The sequence below is a fragment of the Balaenoptera ricei genome, chromosome 5 (assembly GCF_028023285.1).
Source record: "Balaenoptera ricei isolate mBalRic1 chromosome 5, mBalRic1.hap2, whole genome shotgun sequence".
Classification (NCBI taxonomy): domain Eukaryota; kingdom Metazoa; phylum Chordata; class Mammalia; order Artiodactyla; family Balaenopteridae; genus Balaenoptera; species Balaenoptera ricei.
The window spans coordinates 57,015,668-57,024,543 of NC_082643.1; the positions used below are offsets into that span (position 1 = coordinate 57,015,668).

At 38.0% G+C, this 8,876-nt stretch overlaps 1 non-coding gene across 1 annotated transcript; it reads right to left on the minus strand.

Annotated features, from left to right (window-relative positions):
- Positions 1-5,160: 5,160 nt before the first annotated feature.
- On the minus strand, positions 5,161-5,287 carry LOC132366798 (small nucleolar RNA SNORA40). Its single transcript, XR_009503525.1, has one exon. It is a non-coding gene; the product is annotated as a small nucleolar RNA SNORA40 (small nucleolar RNA).
- Positions 5,288-8,876: the final 3,589 nt, after the last annotated feature.

Here is an 8,876-nt window from a genome sequence, read left to right on the forward strand (position 1 = left end):
TTTGGTGTCTGCCCCCTGGCTAATGTTGGTTCAATGGGTTGTGTAAGCTTCCTGGTGGAGGGGACTAGTGCCTGTGTTCTGGTGGATGAGGCTGGATATTGTCTTTCTGGTGAGCAGGACCGTGTCTGGTGGTGTGTTTTGGGGTGTCTGTGACCTTATTATGATTTTAGGCAGCCTCTCTGCTAATGGGTGGGGTTGTGTTCCTGTCTTTCTAGTTGTTTGGCATAGTTTGTCCAGCACTGTAGCTTGCTGGTCATTGAGAGGAGCTGGGTCTTAGCGTTGAGATGGAGATCTCTGGGAGAACTTTTGCTATTTGATATTACATGGAGCTAGGAGGTCTCTGTTGGACCAATGTCCTGAACTTGGCTCTCCCACCTCAGAGGCACAAGCCTGACCCCTGTCCGGAGCACCAAGACCCTGTCAGCCATACCACTCAGAAGAAAAGTTAGACAAAAGAAAGAAAGAAAAATAAAATAAACTAAAGTTATTAAAATAAAAAATAAAATTAATTATTAAAAATAAAAAAATTAAAAAGTAATTAAAAAAAAGAAAGAAAGAAGATAGCAACCAAACCAAAAAGAAATTCACCAATGATACCAAGCACTAAAAATTATACTAAAAACAACCCCCAAAAAAACAACAAAAAAAGAAATGGACAGACAGAACCCTAGGACAAATGGTAAAAGCAATGTTATACTGACAAAATCACACAAAGAAGCATACACATACACACCCAGAAAAAGAGAAAAAGGAAAAAAATATATATATCATTGCTCCCAAAGCCCACCCCCTCAATTTTGGGATGATTTGTTGTCTATTCCTGTATTCCACAGATGCAGGGTACATCAAGTTGATTGTGGAGATTTAATCTGCTGCTCCTGAGGCTGCTGGGAGAAATTTCCGTTTCTCTTCTTTTTTTGCACAGCTCCCGGGGTTCAGCTTTGGATTTGGCCCCACTTCTGCGTGTAAGTCTCCTGAGGGCGTCTGTTCTTCGCTCAGACAGGACAGGGTTAAAGTAGCAGCTGCTTCGGGGGCTCTGGCTCACTCAGGCCGGGGGGAGGGAGGGGTACGGATGCGGGGCGAGCCTGCACCGGCAGAGGCCGGCGTGACATTGCATCAGCCTGAGGCGTGCCGTGCGTTCTCCTGGGTAAATTGTCCCTGGATCACGGGACCCTGGCAGTGGTGGGCTGCAGAGCCTCCCAGGAGGGGAGGTGTGGAGAGTGACCTGTGCTCGCACACAGGCTTCTTTGTGGTGGCAGCAGCAGCCTTAGCATCTCACGCCCGTCTCTGGGGTCCGCGCTGATAGCCGCGGCTCGCGCCCGTCTCTGGAGCTCGTTTAGGCGGCGCTCTGAATCCCCTCTCCTCGCACACCATGAAACAAAGAGGCAAGAAAAAGTCTCTTGCCTCTTCGGCTGCTCCAGACCTTTTCCCGGACTCCCTCCCGGCTAGCTGTGGTGAGCTAACCCCTTCAGACTGTGTTCACGCCGCCAACCCCAGTCCTCTCCCTGGGATCCGACCGAAGCCCGAGCCTCAGCTCCCAGCCCCCGCCTGCCCCGGCGGGTGAGCAGACAAGCCTCTCGGGCTGGTGAGTGCTGCTCGGCACCGAGCCTCTGTGCGGGAATCTCTCCACTTTGCCCTCCGCACCCCTGTGGCTGTGCTCTCCTCCGTGGCTCCAAAACTTCCCCGCTCCGCCACCCGCAGTCTCCGCCCACGAAGGGGCTTCCTAGTGTGTGGAAACCTTTCCTCCTTCACAGCTCCCTCCCACTGGTGCAGGTCTGGTCCCTATTCTTTTGTCTCTGTTTTTTCTTTTTTCTTTTGCCCTACCCAGGTACGTGGGGAGTTTCTTGCCTTTTGGGAGGTCTGAGTTCTTCTGCTAGCATTCAGTAGGTGTTCTGTAGGAGTTGTTCCACATGTAGATGTATTTCTGATGTATTTGTGGGGAGGAAGGTGATCTCCATGTCTTATTCTTCCACCACCTTGAAGGTCTCCTACAGTAGGTTCTTATTAGTTATATATTTTATATATAGTAGTGTGTATATGTCAATCCCAATCTCCCAATTTATCCCTCCCCACCCTTCCCCCTTGGTAACCATAAGTTTGTTTTCTACATCTGTAACTCTATTTCTGTTTTATAAATCGGTTCGTTTGTACCATTTTCTTTTAGATTCCACATATAAGCAATATCATATGGTATTTTTCTTTCTCTGTCTAACTTACTTCACTCAGTATGACAATCTCTAGGTCCATCCATGTTGCTGCAAATGGCATTATTTCGTTCTTTTTTATGGCTGAGAAATAGTCCATTTTGTGTGTATATATATATATATATATACACCACATTTTCTTTATCCTCAGTATATATTTTGAATAGGTGATGATGTGACCTGCAAGTTAATTATGCATCTCGATATCTAGGGTGAAGGTGAGAAAGTGACTGTAACTAAAGGTAATAAGAATCAGTGCTTAATGGATGGAACTAATTGTAACCTCTCTTTAAAATTTGGGTCAAATTATTCTTACTTTAATGAAATACAATCCTACCTTTGTTCTAACTGTATCTTCACCAAGCAGTCATCTGATTATGAATTCAGTTTTCTTCTTCTTATTTAATTTAATTTATTTTAGTTTTAACTACTTTATTGAGGTATAATTGACATACAAAGAGCTGTAGATATTGAATGTATACAACTCGATGTGTTTGGAGATAAGTATATACTCTTGAAATCATCATCATTATCAATGCCATAAACTTATCCATCACCTCCAGAGTTTCTTCCTGCCCCCTTTGTTTTATTTTGTTTCCTTTTGTAGTAAAAGCAGTTAACATAAGATCTACCCTTTTAGCAAATTCTACATATACAATACAATATTATTAGTCATAGGCCTTATGTTGTCCAATAGAACTTCAGAACTTATTTTGCATAACTGAAACTTTGTACACTTTGATCAACACCTCCTCATTTCCCCCTCCTCCCAGTTGTTGGCACCACCATTCTACTCTCTGCTTCTATGTGTTTGACTATTTTAGGTTCCACCTACGAGTGAGATCATACAGTATGTATCTTTTTGTGTCTGGCTTATTTCGCTTAGCATAATATCCCCTACATCCATGCAAGTTGTTGCCAATGGCAGGATGTCCTTCTTTTTTAAGAATGAATAATATTTCATTATAGGTATACATCAGATTTTCTTTGTTCATGTGTCTGTTGATGGACCTTTAGTTTTTTTTCATGTCTTCACTATTTTGAATAATTCTTCAATGAACATGGGAGTACAGATCCTGATTTCAATTCAGGATATATACCCAGAAGTAGGATTACTGGATCAAATGGTAATTCTATTTTTAATTTTTTGGGGGGACATGCATATTGTTTTTCATAGTAGCTACATCAATTTATATTTGCCCCAACAGTATACAAGGGTTTCCTTTTCTTCCCATTCTGGCCAGTGCTTGCTTTCCTTTGTTTTTTAGATAATAATTATCCTAACAGGTGTGAGGTTGTATCTCACTGTGGTTTTGATTTGCATTTTCATTATGATTAGTAACTTTGAGCACCTTTTCATGTACCTGCTGGCCATTTGCCTGTCTTTGGCGAAAGTTTTATTCAGGTCCTTTGCCCATGTTTGTATTGGATTTTTTGTTTTTTTGCTGTTGAGTTGTATGAGTTCTGTATATATTTTGGATATTAACCCCTTATCAGATAGTTTCTCAAACATATATGAGATATATTTCAATTATTTTGAAAATCTTTTTACTGTAAATGTAAATCTTAGCATTATGCTTTATACATTAGCTGATTTTGAATGTGTTTAGCATTAACCAGTTTTTTAGACATCAAATCATCCCTGAGTGAAGTGATTAAAATACAGTTTTTTTTTTTTGATATGTACAAAATTGAGGAATAAACATAACAAGACACAGCTCATTTACTATTCTGTCCCCAAATTATCCAGAATGGACTATCTTGCCTTTTTAAAACTATCCATCTTAATGATACTCAGTAACCCTTGATCATCATTAATGCAAACTCATTCATGCATAGACTGTGTCAAAGTCCAGGTTTTCCCTGACTTCCACAAAACCCTGATTTTAAATAACCTGAGACCAGATTAATGAGGATTAATTGTGTGCCTTCCTTGATGTTCTTTTGACCTTTTCCTATGAATGAATCACTTTAGCCTTTAGCCCTTCTGACTGCTTTTTATTAGAAGTCTGCAAATATCTAGTAATGAGGTGCTTGAAATTGAACAAAGAGTGTTCACGGCTCTTCTTGTTGGGGGCAATTAACAATCTCCTATCGCTATCACCTTAATAACATCTAAATATGAGTAGGCCAAAGATTTATTTTTATGTGCTTTAGAGATGCCTATGTGACTGCTGGGCTTAATAAAAATGGTCAATGATAATAAAGTATTTCTTCACTTGCTCCAAACAAATTTTATATCACAAAGCAATAACAAAACTAGTAAACAAAACAAAGCAAACACTTCATCATCATCAGAGATATATTTTTTTAAGTTTTTTTTTTATTATGTGTAACATAGGCAAAATTATTTGTCAATAAATTTTTAAGGAATTTCACATGTTCTGATTCTTTCTGCTGCCAATCACCTTAGTTCCTCCAAACTAATAATCTTCAAGATAAAATAGCCCTTTCAAAAAAAAGTTGTCATGTGAGTCAGCCCTGTATAACAAATATAAAGGTAAGGTTCCATCTTCAGAGATGCTCATGTAAGATTCTGAAGGCAGCCTCCCCTCCCTTAGTAACCAGGCAACCTGTAATGTAATAAACACAGTTCTTTTAGTTAGACTTCTTTGATCCCCAGCAGAATATGGACACACTTCAAAATTCCCCGCCTGTAATCTTTGGGATCCAATTTCCTCAAACGATTTACCTTAGGACATGTTTAGGGTCAGGAGATGGATCTGCCTGGTTCTGAATTTGACATCCTTTTTAAAATCCAGACACTGTGTTCAAGATAAAAGCCTAAAAAAAGAAGCCATCTTTGTTTCATGTCAACACTAAAATTAGAGTACTAAATCAATACAGCTGATAATTTAAAAGCTTAAGATATGAGGGAAATTATCAGCTCTATAGTCCTGGAAGCAATCTTTATGTTTATCAATACACCTCCATCACTTGATTCTCTTGTAGGTATCATGTTCCTTTTCATCTGTATCAAAACTCATACTGAACAATGAGTTCTGTGTTGCAAAAGAGGATTTATTTTTGCACCTATCTAGAAGTCTTTGTCCACAAATTAAACAAAAACAAACACAAGTGCTAATATGTTCTTTTAATTTAAATTTTTTCCAGTTTTATTGAGATATAATTGACACAGACTGTATAAATTTAAGTTGTACAGCATAATGATCCGACTTACAAATATTGTGAAATAATTATCACAGTAAGTTTAGTTAACGTTCATCACCTAATATAGATATAAAAAAGTTTTTTTTTTTCCCTTGTAATGAGAACTCTTAGGAGCCACTCTCAACAAATTTCATATATACTAATAGCAGTGTTAATTATAGCTGCCACGTTGTGTATTATCTATCCCTAGTACTTATTTATCTTAAAACAGGAAGTTTGTACCTTTTGACCACCTTCATCCAGTTTCCCCTCATCCCCCCCAGTTCTTCTACCTCTGATAATCACAAATCTATCTCTTTTTCTATGAGTTTTTTTTTTTTTTAAGATCCCACATATTGTGGGATGATACAATATTTGTCTTTGTCTGACATTTCACTTAACATAATGCCCTCAAGGTCCATCCATGTAGTCACAAATGGTAGGATTTCCTTGTTTTTTTAATGGCTGAATAACATTGCATTGTATATATATATACCACAACTTCTTTATCCATTCATTTATTGATGCACACTTAGGTTGTTTCCATGTCTTTTTTTTTTTTTTTTTTTAAATAAATTTATTTATTTATTTATTTATTTTTGGCTGTGTTGGATCTTCGTTTCTGTGCAAGGGCTTTCTCTAGTTGTGGCGAGCGGGGGCCACTCTTCATCACGGTGTGCGGGCCTCTCACCATCGCGGCCTCTCTTGTTGTGGAGCACAGGCTCCAGACGCGCAGGGTCAGTAGTTGTGGCTCACGGGCCCAGTTGCTCCGCGGCATGTGGGATCTTCCCGGACCAGGGCTCGAACCCATGTCCCCTGCATTAGCAGGCAGACTCTCAACCACCGTGCCACCAGGGAAGCCCTCCATGTCTTGACTATTGTAAATAACGATGCTATGAACATGGGGGTGCAGATATCTCTTCATCATAGTGTTTTCATTTCCTTTAGATATATACCCAGAAGTAGAATTGCTGGATCATATGGTAGTTCTATTTTTAATTTTTTGAGGAACATCCATATTGTTTTCCTTAGTGGTTTCACCAATTTACAATCCTACCAAGTGAACAAGGGTTCCCTTTTCCCCGCAGCCTTGCCAGCATTTGTTATCTCTTGTCTTTTTTATGATAGCCATTCTAACAGGCATGAAGTGATATCTCATTGTGGTTTTGATTTGTATTTCCCTAATTATTAGTGATGTTGAACACCTTTTCATGTACCTATTGGTCATTTGTATGTCATCTTCAGAAAAAGTGTCTATTCAGGTCCTTTGCCAATGTTTTAATTGGACTATTTGTTCTTTCATTATTGAGTTGTATGAGTTCTTTATATATTTTGGATATTAAGCCCTTATCAGATGTATGCTTTGAAAATATTTTTTCCTATTCCATGGCTTGTCTTTTCATTTTGTTAATCATTTCTTTTGCTATGCAGAAGCTTTTTAGTTTGATGTAGTCCCCCTTGTTTATTTTTGACTTTGTTGCTTGTGCTTTAGGTGTCATATCCAAAAAAATCATTGCCAAGACCCATGTCAAGTTTTTTTCCTATGAGACATATGTTTTTATTTTCACTGATTTTTATTGCTTATTTCTATTCATATAAATCTTATCATGACATATGGTAATGAATGCATTTAAATAAAGTCTAATTTTATTTTGCTACTTTGCCATATTTAACTGCTGAGTCATTATGTGTTGCTTGGGTATGTTGTGCAAAGTACACTTTTCTTTGTACATAATCAGTACTATGCTGTTCATATTTTCTAATCTATTTATACTTAAAAACAAGTTAATTCTCATCTTTACTGATGTTGATCAACATCTTTACTGATGTTGATCTTTACTGATCTCATCTTTACTGATGTAGGTTAGTAAAATTTAGGCTTTTACTTCTTTTCAGAAAAGAGGATCAGAAATGTTTATTTTCTAGTCTATGAGGCTGGATAGCATCTTCTAAATCAATAACTTAAAAAAATGAATATCAGCTTTATTTAGGTAAAATTTATACCCAATAAATTTGCTCATAACAAGTGTAGAGTTTGATGAGTCTTGACAAATATAATACAACTATGTAAGTACTACTACAATCCAGATAAGAATATTTCTATCTCTCTGCAAAATTACATCCTTCTTTTTTACACTAAATCCCATACCTTTCCAACCCTGCCCCCTCCACACACATACCCCCATCACTATAGTTCTGTAGTTCTTTGTTTTCTAGAATTTCATATTAATAGAATCATAGGGTATATAGTCTTATGTCTAGCTTTCTTCTTTAACATTATCACTTTTGAGGTTCATGCTATTGTTGCATTTATCAGTAGTTTTTTTTCTTTTCTTTATTGCTCAGAAATACTGTATCATGTGGATATACCATGATTTAGTTTATCCATTCCCTGATTGATGGGCAATTCCCTGATTGATTTGGGGTTTTAGGTATTGTGGTATGATGGAATATATATGGTCTTTGTCCACAGTTTCTGCCACAGAGATTAAAAAAATCCTGGAATTTCTTATGTGATAAGAATGTCTTTGTTACGTTAATGAGGCGACTCATATTGGGGGGGACCCAAGATAGCATCAGGGTGGGAACTGGTCACTAGAAAGGACTAGCACGTGATCAGTGGGTTGGATGTTTTAGCTGCTAACCTTCAAGGATGGAAGGGGAGCCAGAGATTGAGTTCAGTCATGTGGCCAATATTTAATCAGTCATGCCAACATAATGAAATTTTGATAAAACTCTGGCCATGAGGTTTGGTATAGCTTCCTATTTGGTGAACATATTGATGTGCTGGGACGGTGATGGGCCCTGACTCCACAGGCAGAAGGCATGGAAGCTCCCCGTCCTGGACCCTCCCAGACCTTGCCATAAGTATCTCTTATGTTTAAATATTCCTAAATTGTATCCTTTATAATAAAACTGTACTCATAAGCAAAGCACTTTCCATGAATTCCATTAGCTGTTCTCATGAATTAGAGCACCTGAGGAGGTCATGGTAACCTCTGAATTTACAGCCAGCTTGTAATAAGTGTGGGTAGCCCCCAAACTTGCAGCTAGTGTCTGAAGTGAGGGCAGTCTTGTGGAGCACTAAACCTTTAAAACCTCTGGAGTCTGATTCTAACTTTGGGTATCCACTTGGGGCAGAAATGAAATAAATATTATGAATAAAACTGCTATAAATATTCATATACAAGTCTTTGTGTGGACATAAGTTTTTACTTCTAGGAGTGGGATTACTGGGCTTTATGGTAACTTTATAAGAAACTGCCAAACTGTTTTCCAAGTGGGTGTACTATTTTGCATTCTCTCTAGCGTTGTATGAGAATTCTAGTTACTCTACATCTTTGCCAACCTTTGGTATTATTTGTCTTTTGAATTTTAGCTATTCACACAGGTGTCTAGTGGTACCTCATTGTAGTTTTAAATTCACATTTCCTTGATTAAACCAAATAAAACTTTAAAATCCACTCTATAAATGATAGTTCCATGTGCTATTTAATTTTTAATCCACTGTATTCATACAGA